The sequence below is a fragment of the Stylophora pistillata genome, chromosome 1 (genome assembly GCF_964205215.1).
Source record: "Stylophora pistillata chromosome 1, jaStyPist1.2, whole genome shotgun sequence".
Classification (NCBI taxonomy): domain Eukaryota; kingdom Metazoa; phylum Cnidaria; class Anthozoa; order Scleractinia; family Pocilloporidae; genus Stylophora; species Stylophora pistillata.
Genome location: NC_142519.1, coordinates 59829378 through 59840526, shown reverse-complemented (window position 1 = coordinate 59840526; position 11149 = coordinate 59829378).

The window sequence follows — 11149 nt, the reverse complement described above, 5'->3', positions numbered from 1 at the left end:
GATTGTTAACATGTCACTCGATACAGCTACTATACCTAAATCCCTCAAGATTGCTACTGTCTCTCCTCTCCTAAAGAAACCCGATGCTGATCACAGCTAGTTTGCTAATTTTAGACCAGTATCAAACCTAAGCCTTGTCTCTAGAATCACTGAAAAGTCTATGGCGGTTCAACTTACCGATCACATGACGAAGCACCACTTGGGTGAGATGTTCCAATCTGCCTATAAAGTTTTCCATTCTACAGAAACCGCCTTAGTTAAAGTGCAGAATGATATCCTACGCGCTGTTCATACAAACCATTCTATTGTTTTGCTACTATTAGACTTACCTGCGGCCTTCGATACGGTAGACCATTCTATACTGTTGTCAAGACTAGAACAAAGATTTGGTGTAAAAGGAAAAGTAATCCAATGGTTTAAATCTTATATCATGGACCGTGAACAGTTTGTACAAATTGAAAACTGTAAGTCAACGTTACGCAAATTGGTACATGGTGTTCCACAAGATCTGCTTGGGGCCCATTATTGTATGTACTATATACTTCTCCAATAGCTGATATTATTAAGAGCTCTGGTCTACAATATCATTTATACGCTGATGACACGCAAATTTATGTGTCTCTTGTCAAGTTCGCAAGATGAACTATCAACAGTTAAATCTAAAGTGGAATTGTGTGTAAAACACATTGATTCATGGATGATATTGAACGGCTTGAAGCTCAACCAAGATAAAACCGAATTGTTACTCATCAGTTCCAGGTTTCGTCACTCTCCTGTACTCACTTTTTTTTAAGTTGGGGATGAAAAGATTAGCCCAGCTCAATCTACAAGAAATTTAGGAGTGTTTTTCGATCAACATCTAACAATGGATGAGCAAGTTAAAAGAGTCTGTCAAGCTTCGTACTATCACCTATGGAACATAAGTAAGATACGAGAATATCTCAGTCCGGAAACTGCTGAAATTGTGATTCATGCTTACATTACATCTAAATTGGATAATTGCAATTCCCTTCTCTATGGACTACCTGACTATATGATTAACAAGCTACAGTCTATACAGAACGCTGCTGCGCGAGTTATTACTTTGACAAAGAAATGGGAACATATTACACCTGCATTAAAGAAACTTCATTGGCTACCTGTTAAGTATCGCATTATCTTCAAAATACTTCTACTTGTCTCTAAAGGTCTACATGGCTTAGCTCCAACTTATATTGCTGAACTGTTGCATCACAGGAATTATGGCTCTCGTATACTGCGTTCCTCGTCACAAATGCTCCTGATGGTTCCAAGAACATTTCGAAAGAACTATGGTGACCGTACCTTCTCCATTGCCGGTCTCAAGCTTTGGAACGATTTACCATATTCCTTGAAAACATCTGAATCTGTTGCAATTTTGAAGAAGACTGTGACCTTAAAACATACTTGTTCAAAGACGCTTTTTAATTTACGATTTCTTATAATTTAATTGCTATGTTAATTAGTCTATAATTTTGTAAAGCGCTACGGAGAACTATTCGAGCTTAGCGTTATATAACTGCTTTATTATCATCATTATTATCTTTGTCATAAAAGCGATAGCACGTATTATTCCGAGCTCTATAACGAGATAAAGCCTCTTGCGATAATTTAGGAACACTTGGAAAGCTTATAAGTCGCTTGCCTTCGGCTCGTGATTGATGAGCTTTCCTCGCGACCCCCATTTATCACGTTTTAGAGCATGGAGAAATGTGTTATATAGCTTAATTATGTCAATAAAAGGTGAGCACAGGGAAAACGATGCAGAAATGAATATCCCAGCATTCCCCTAATTCTCTTTTATATATTTTCATGAATATAATTAGCTTGACAATTTTCATTCTGTTTTGGTCGCAGGAGTTGATTTGAAACACTTACTTTATCTTTCAATTAAACATCTCAGTATTCAAAACAAACATCACTTCAAAATCCAAGATGTAACTTACTTTTCTTGCCGTTTTTTTATTATGATAGCGATAAGAGTAATCCAGTTTTAATACGAAGTAAATATGATATAGAAACATAGCATTTCATTAGCCATATACTCACAGTTCATCCAAATTGGTCAAATCTTTGAACACGTCTCTGGGTAACGTTCCAATACCGTCTTCTTGAAGCCATCTGATTAAAAGTTAAAATATAATAGGTCACCGCCTATCTCCGTTAATTTTCGTTACATCGTCTATTTATGGCGAGTTTTCCACCCCGATTTCAGATCCCAATACAGCCAGACACTTTACTGAAGTTTATTTCTGATCATTTTTGATGTCTGCGAGAGCTCGCTTGCAAACCAGTTTTGTTTTTTCGTAGAGTGCCACACTGCTGTTATTAATTGTTTATTAGTAATTGAAGACATTCTTGCTGCGGATTATTTTGCCCATTCATCCAATTAGTACATTACATGGTATATGATCTCTTACAGCGATATTTTTGGATTTTATGCCATATTTTTGGCATAAAAGTAACCAGGCGATGTCGTGGCTGCCACATGTAATTTAGCTCTAGGGTTTTTTTATCCATTCCAATGTCGATTCCAGAGACCCTCCGTGGATGAGCCCATTAGTGAAATCGCTCTTGAAGAAAAATACAAGATCTCGAAAAGGCGGCGGGAGAGAGAGACCTAGCTGAACTGACGGAGAAGATAGCACGTCTAATAGCTGAAAATCGCTGAGCTTTAGCGTCAGGGAAACTTGGATCGCTAGCCTGGTGGAGGAAAGTTTATCGAGTGTCCATGCGTAAAGACAAGAGCAGCTGCGAACCAGACAAGGATTTCATCATTGGTTTAAATGATTATTTCGGTGCCACTTGCTTTGATAGAGAATATTCTGAACGAGCTCCTGCTGAGATTGATGCGAACACCCCTGCTGCACAACTATCTACATTTCAAGTGTTTATTGCCTTATCACGAACAAAGCGTACTGCCACCGGACCTGATGGGATTCCTTTCTGGATATGGAAATATTATGCTGAGAAATTTACCCCAGTGATTGAGATTTTATGGAACATGTCTCGTGCTCGGCAGATTTGGCCAAGCCGTTGGAAGGAGGCTAACATCAATCCACTCCCAGAAGTCGAGACACTAGTGGAATACGCAGACTTTAGAGGAATCAATGTTACTCCAATTATTGCCAGAACGTTTAAAAGAACAGTATACAACATTTTTAACAAGAGGCGCCTGGAGCAACATCTGAATCACTCTCAGTTTGCGTACCGCTCAGGTGGAAGTCGTGTAAACGCTCTGTTGAAAATGCAGCATACATTTCTTGCGGCATTGGATAGACGGGACACCTTAGAGGTGAGAATGTTTACGATGGATTTTTCAAAAGCCTTTGATAACGTTAAACACAATCTCCTAGTTGAAAAGCTGAAACGCAGTCCACTTAATTCATGCATTGTTAACTGGTATGCCAACTTTAACTTAAAACTTTAACGATAAATACTCCCAAAAAAAGGTTTTTCAGTATCTATTTACAAATATAAATGCTAACTATATCTGACAAGCTATTGTTAAATTCTAACTGTCACTCGATCATTCGTTCATGGCAAGTTTCAGGACTTTCTTAAAGACCTTTGCAGATGTAACGTTTCTCAGGTCTTCGTCTAACATGTTCCATAGAGATACTGTGAAACATGTTACTGTGGAACATGTTATGCGATTATGTACAGAGGATCGTTTTTTAAACTTAGCACATAGATATTCAGGAGCTAAATTGTTGACACACTTATAAGCTATAACAGCGTCTCTGAATTTGAGTATTTTGTCAACTGGAAGCCAGTTGACTTCATCCAGTAATGGCGTTACATGGTCAAATTTCCGAGCGCCGCAGATGATTTTGCAGGCGAAATTCTGGATGAGTTGCAGCTTTTGCATGTTCTTAGATGAGGTATTAGACCACACGGACGAACAGTAGAACATTTTGCCAAAGACAAGAGCTGTAATAATTAAAACTAAAGTCCCTCAATCGAAACAGTATTTCACGCGGTTGATCTAAACCAGTTTAGTCAAACAAGAACAGACTAGGTGGGAGATATGAGTGTCATTGGTCAGATGTGAATCTATGTATACTCCTTGATCTCTTGCCGATTCGACGGCCGTGAGAGTCCTTCCAATAAATGAAACAGTAAAATGAACAGAATGTTTACTTATCAATTCCTTAGTGCCGATCAACATGAACTTCGTTTTCCCAGGGTTTATTAACAAATCATTTGCCCAACACCATTTGGCAACATTACGCAAATCATCTTCGAGCTTGAACTTAGCGTCAATAACGTCGACTACGGGAAAAGATAGCAAAACTTTAGAGTCATCGACGTATGACTCGAGCTGGCAGAATTGAGTAGCGTTTGGCAGATCATTTAAATAAATACAGAAGAGGAGCGACGAAGGAATCGCTCCCTGGGGGACTCCGTGAGTGATTAATAATGGATCTGATAACACAGAATCTATACGCACTGATTGGATCCGATCTGAAAGGTAGCTGCGGAACCACTGAACTACGGTGGGTGAGGCACCTACATCGGAGAGCCTCTGGAGTAACTTATGATGGCAAATACTGTCGAGAGCTTTTGAGAGGTCGAGTAAGACTAATGCGCTGATTTCCTTTTTGTCCATCATCTCTAAAATTAGATCGGTAGTATAAATATTCAAGGTGTCAGTTGAATGGAATGACTTATTGCCGCTTTGATGGAATGACAGACGGTTACGTGACGTTAGGTAGGTGATAAATTGTTCTAGAACAATTTTCTCACAAATTTTAGACATAACATTAAGTAGTGACAATGGCCGATTATTTAGAGGTTCTTCTTGATCTTCCTCTTTTAGGAGTGGGATGACCTCAGCGATCTTCCAGTCTGATGGAAAAGTAGAGGTACTGAGTGAGCAGTTGATTATCTCAGTAATAAGCCCGAGTGTTACTTGTAGGGCGTCTTTGAAAACTTTAGCTTTGGTTTTGTCGGGTCCTGGTGCTCTGTTTAATGGTAAGGACAAGATGACACGCCTCACAATTTCGATGCTCAGGGGAGTGTACTCGAGGCAATCATCGGAAGATGATATAAGATCTGGTGTAAATGAGTTTGAAGGGATGATATTATTTCCTAATGCCAGCTTTGCAACAGCTTCAGCCGTACGACTTCCAACGGATGAAAAACATGAATTAAACTAGTTTGCCACGGTCTTGAGGTCTTTAGAATAGACGAGTTTCTCTTGTGTTTTCGATGGAATGTTGTTGATCACTTTCCAAAGGGATCTCGAACTATTCATATTGCTTTGGACTTCTTGATATGTATGATGTTTTTCAGCTTCAAAGAGAGTTTTTTTCACAATATTGCGGGAGGTTTTGTATTCTGCCCAGTCGAATTCATTGCGCGTTAAGAGAAAGCGACGATGAAGACGGTTTCTTATTTTCATAAGATCCTTGATCTCTTCGGTGACAAATGGGCATGGGCGGCTGCGAATCTTGACTGTCTTTACCGGAGCGTGTGCATTAAGTACTTGGCGAAAAGCGTTATTAAAAATGTCTGACTTGGTGTTTACATCAGGTGCAGCAAACACCGAAAGTAAGGAGTCAGAATGAGACGTTAAGTCCAATGTGAAATTTTCGGGATCATAGCCCTTATAGCTGCGCACTGTTATATAATGAGGAAAGATCTTGGGAGATTTCAGTTTCAACACAACGTAAACTTGAAGGTGGTCACTAATTGGAAAATTAATGACACCACTCTTACGAATATTAGAGGGGTCTGAGACTAAGATGACAACTAATAGTAACTCGTTGGTGGTCGTAATCCTGGTCGGTTCCTTTTCTTAACAGCTGTAGGTTCATTTCACGCGTGAAACTACTGATAGCTGCATACTCGTCACAAGAGCTGTCAAGCAGGTCGCAATTTAAGTCCCCAAGGATGATTATTGGCTTGTTCATCAACAAGGCTTGGGTGTAGATCGGTTTCAGTGTATCTTCAAAGAAGCTTAGAGGCGCATCATCCGGGCGGTATGCTACACAGAGCGCGATCGACTTGGATTTTTTGAACTGAACACTAAGCCATAGTTTATGGAGATTGCGATCTGAAATCTAAAAATCTTTCAGTAAGTTGGACTTAAGCTCACAACCTACAGAAGCACATACTCCACCTCCTCTTTTATGCAGACGATCCAAGCGAAATAGTTAATAGCCATCAAGTTGTATCTCAGTGGATGTGATGGTGGTGTTAAGCCAAGATTCAGAGATTGTTATGACATCAAACTGTTGACGTTTATTTGGTTCTTTTAGCTGAGATCGATCAAGGGGAAACATTTCGGAGTGAACGAATGTTTACGTGAAGGATTTAGGGGCCGGATCGTGGCCTTTCTGAGAGACGAATGAAAGAACATTCGCTGTGATCACATATGTTGACATTTAAACGGTTCAGTGATCGTAGATTATGCAAATTCGCTCTTCGGTTAAGGTTATAGACATGTGGCATGCGTGAGAACATGCCTCCCCCCTACGTTTTTACAGGTGCCACAGAGTGTAGAGGGGCTCATTCGCACGCATGCCACACCGGCGCCCGAGATTTCCCGAGGTCACGCGTTTATTCCCGAGGTCCCTTACGTCTAGAGAACCTGGGATTCCAGTTTGAGCGCGGTGGCATGCGTTACAGAGATGTGGCATGCTTAAGAACAAGCCTCCCCCGTTCGTTTACACAGGTGCCTCAGAGTGCAGGGAAGCCCATTCGCATGCATGCCACTCCGGCTCTCGTGATTTCCCGGAGAAGCGCGTCTATTCCCGAGGTCCCTTGGGTCTAGTGAACTTGGGATTCCATTTTGGGCGCGTTGGCATGCATTACGTAAAAGTGGCATGATTGAGAACAAGCCCCCCTTCCTTTGCACAGGTGCCTCAGAGTGCATGGGGCTCATTCGCACGCATGCCACGTCGGCGACCGTGATTTCCCGGAGTAGCGCGTCCCTTCCCGAGGTCTCTTGGTTCTAGTGAGCCTGGGATTCCATTTTCGGAGCGTTGGCATGCATTAGGTAGAAGTGGAATAAGGGAGAGCAAGCCTCCTACCTTGGTTTGAACAGGTGCCTCAGAGTGCATGGGGGCTCATTCGCACGTTTGCCACTCCAGCGCCCGTGATTTCCCGGAGTTGTGCGTCTATACCCGAGATCCCTTTAGTCTAGTGAACCTGGGATTTCATTTTGGGCGCGTTGGCATGCGTCACGTAGAAGTGGCATGCGTGAGTACAAGCCTCACCCCTTGGATTGCACAGGTCCCTCAAAATGCAGTGGGGCTCATTCGCACGCATGCCACTCAGGCGCCCGTGATTTCCCGGGTGCGTCTATTCCCGAGGTCCCTTGGTTCTAGTGAACCTGGGAATTCCATATTGGGCACGTTGGCATGCGTTACGTAGAATTGGCATACGTGAGTACAAGCCTCACCACTTGGTTTGCACAGGTGCCTCCGAATGGATGGGGGCTCCTTCGCAGGCATACCACTCCGGCGCCCGTTATTTCCCGGAGTTGCTCGTCTATTCTCGAGGTCTCTTGGGTCTACTAAACTTCTGATTCCATTTTGGACGCGTTGGCATACGTTACGTAAAAGTGGCATGCGTGAGTACAAGCCTCCACCCTTGGTTTGCACAGGTGCTTCAGAGAGCACGGGGGCCAATTCGCACGCATACCACTCCGGCGCCCGTGATTTCCCTGAGTTGCGCGTCTATTCCCGAAGTCCCTTTGGTCTAGTGAAACTGGGATTTTATTTGGGCGCGTTAGCATGCGTTACGTAGAAGTGGCATGCCTGAGTACAAGCCTCACCCCTTGGTTTGCACAGGTCCTTCAGAATGCATGGGGGCTCTTTTGCACGCATGCCACTCCGGCCTCCATGATTTCCCGAAGTTGCCCCTCCATTCCCGAGGTGCCTTGTGTCTAGTGAACCTGGGATTTCATTTTGGGCGCGTAAGCATGAGTTACGTAGAAGTGGCATGCCTGAGTACAAGCCTCACCCCTTGGTTTAAACAGGTGCCTGTGTGTGCAGTGGGGCTTATTCGCACGCATGCCACTCCGGCGCCCGTGATTTCCCGGAGTTTTGGCGTCTCTTTCCGGCGTCCTTTGGGTCTAGTGAACCTGGGATTCTATTTTAGGCGCGTTGGCATGCGTGAGTACAAGGCTCCACCCTTCCTTTGCACAGGTACCTTAGAGGACATGGGGGCTCATTCGCAAGCATACCACTCCAGCGCCCTTGATTTACCAGAGTTACACGTCTATTCCCGAGTTCCCTTGGGTCTAGTGAACCTGGGAATCCATTTTGAGCGCGTTGGCATGCGTTAGGTTTAAGTGGCATGCGTGACTAGAAGCCTCCACCATTGGGGCTCGTTCTCACGCATGCCACTCCGGCGCCCGTGATTTCCCGGAGTTGCGCGTCTATTCCCGAGGTACCTAGTGTCTAGCGAATCTGGGATTCCAATTTGGCCGGTTTGTCATGCGTTTCGTAGAAGTGGCATGCGTGACTACAAGCCTCCACCCTTCTTTTACACATGTGCCTCGAAGTGCAGTGGGGCTCGTTCTCACGCATGCCACTCCGGCGCCAGTCATTTCCCGCAGCTCCGCGTCTATTCCCGATATCCCTAGTGTCTAACAAACCTGGGACTCCATTTTGGCCGCTTTGTCATGCGTTTCGTAGAAGTGGCATGCGTGAGTAGAAGCCTCCACCCTTCTTTTGCACATGTGCCTGGGAGTGCAGTGGGGCTCATTCTCACGCATTCCACTCCGGCGCCCGTGATTTCCCGGAGTTGCACGTCTATTCCCGAAATCCCTACTGTCTAGCTAAACTGGGATTCTATTTTGGCCGCTTTCTCATGCGTTTCGTAGAAGTGGCATGCGTGAGTACAAGCCTCCACCCTTCTTTTGCATATGTGCCTAGGAGTGCAGTGAGGCTCGCTCTCATGCATGCTACTCCGGCGCCCGTGATTTCCCGGAAATGCACGTCTTTTCCCGAAGTCCCTAGTGTCTAGCGAACCTGGGAATCCATTTTGGCCGCTTCGTCATGCGTTTCGTAGAAGTGGCATGCGTGAGTACAAGCCTCCACCCTTCTTTTGCACATGTACCTCGGAGTGCAGTGGGGGCTCGCTCTCACGCATGCCACTCCGGCGCCCGTGATTTGCCGAGGTTCCTCGTCTATTCTCGAGGTTCCAAGGGTCTAGCAAACCTGGGATTCCATTTTGGCCGCTTTTTCATGCGTTTCGTAGAAGTGGCATGCGTGAGTACAAGCCTCCACCCTTCTTTGCATATGTGCCTCGGAGTGCAGTGGGGCTCGCTCTCACACATGCCATTCCCGCGCCCGTGATTTCCCGGAGTTCCGCGTTTATTCCCGAGGTCCCAAGGGCTTAGCGAATTTGGGATTCCATTTTGGCCGCTTCGTCATGCATTTCGTAGAAGTGGCATGCGTGAGCACAAGCCTCCACATTTCTTTTGCACATGTTTTTCGGAGTGCAGTAGGGCTCGCTCTCACGCATGCCACACGGCGCCCGTGTTTTCCCGGAGATGCACGTCTATTCCTGAGATCCATAGTGTCTATTGTACCTGGGACTCCATTTTGGCCGCTTTGTCATGCGTTTCGTAGAAGTGGCACATTCTTTTGCACATGTGCAAAAGAATGTGCCGACGCCCGTGATTTCCCGGAGTTGCGCGTCTATTTCCGAGATTCCTAGTGTCTAGCAAACCTGGGATTCTATTTTTGCCGCTTTGTCATGCGTTTCGTAGAAGTGGCATGAGTGAGCAAAAGCTTCCACCCTTCTCTTTCACATGTGCCTCGGAGTGCAGGGGGGCTCGCTCTCATGCATGCCACTGCGGCGCCCGTGATTTACCGGAGTTGCGCGTCTATTCCCAAGGTCCCTAGTGTCTAGCGAACCTGGGATTCCATTGTTGCCGCTTCGTCATTTGTTTCGTAGAAGTGGCATGTGTAAGTACAAGACTCCACCCTTCTTTTGCACATGTGCCTTGGAATGCATTGGGGCTCGCTCTCACGCACGACACTCCGGCGCCCGTGATTTCCCGGAGTTGCTTGTCTATTCCCGAGGTCCCAAGGGCTTAGCAAACTCGGGATTATATTTTGGCCGTATCGTCATGCGATTCGTAGAAGTGGCATGCGTGAGTACCAGCGTCCACCCTTCTTTTGCACATGTGCCTCGGAGTGCAGTGGGGCTCGCTCTCACGCATGCCACTCCGGTGCCCGTGATTTCCCAGGGTTGCGCGTCTACTCTCGGGGTCCCCAGTGTCTAGCGAACCTGGGATTCTATTTTGGCCGCTTTGTCATGCTTTTTGTAGAAGTGGCATGCGTGAGTACAAGCCTCCACCCTTCTCTTGCATATGTGCTTCGGAGTGCAGTGGGGCTCGCTCTCACGCATGCCACTCCGGCGCCCGTTATTTCCCGGAGTTGCGCGTCTATTCCCGAGGTCCATAGTGTCTAGCGAACCAGGGATTCTATTAAGCACCATTTATGCCACTCCGGCGCCACTCCGGCGCCCGTGATTTCCCGGAGTAACTGAAATTTTCCTATTAGAAACTATTCGCTGCATTATTATCAGTTACTGAAGAAGTAGGTCATAAGATCAATAATAATATTTCTACGTATGATGCACCATCCTCGCAGTAGAGAGCGCTATTTATGCAATAGCGAAAATCAGACCTGAAAAAAATCAGGCCTGGACGGGATTCGAACCAATGACCTCTGCGATTCTATTGCAGCGCTCTACCAATTGAGCTAACAAGCCAACTGGGAGCAGGCCGTTAAGTTGATTCGTAATAAACCCGTGATGATAAATCAGATACAATGTATATATGAAGTCCATATATTTTGAACTGCGGTATTAGATACGCATGATGCACGATCCTCGCAGTAGAGAGCGCTATTTATGCAATAGCGAAAACCAGACCTGAAAAAAAAAATAATACCGCAGTTCAAAATATATGAACTTCATATATATACATCTTATCTGATTTATCATCACGGATTTATTACGAATCAACTTAACGGCCTGCTCCCAGTTGGCTTGTTAGATCAATTGGTAGAGCGCTGCACTAGTATTGCAGAGGTCAATGGTTCCAATCCCCCACAGTCCTGATTTTTTTCAGGTCTGATTTTCGCTATTGCATAAATAGCGC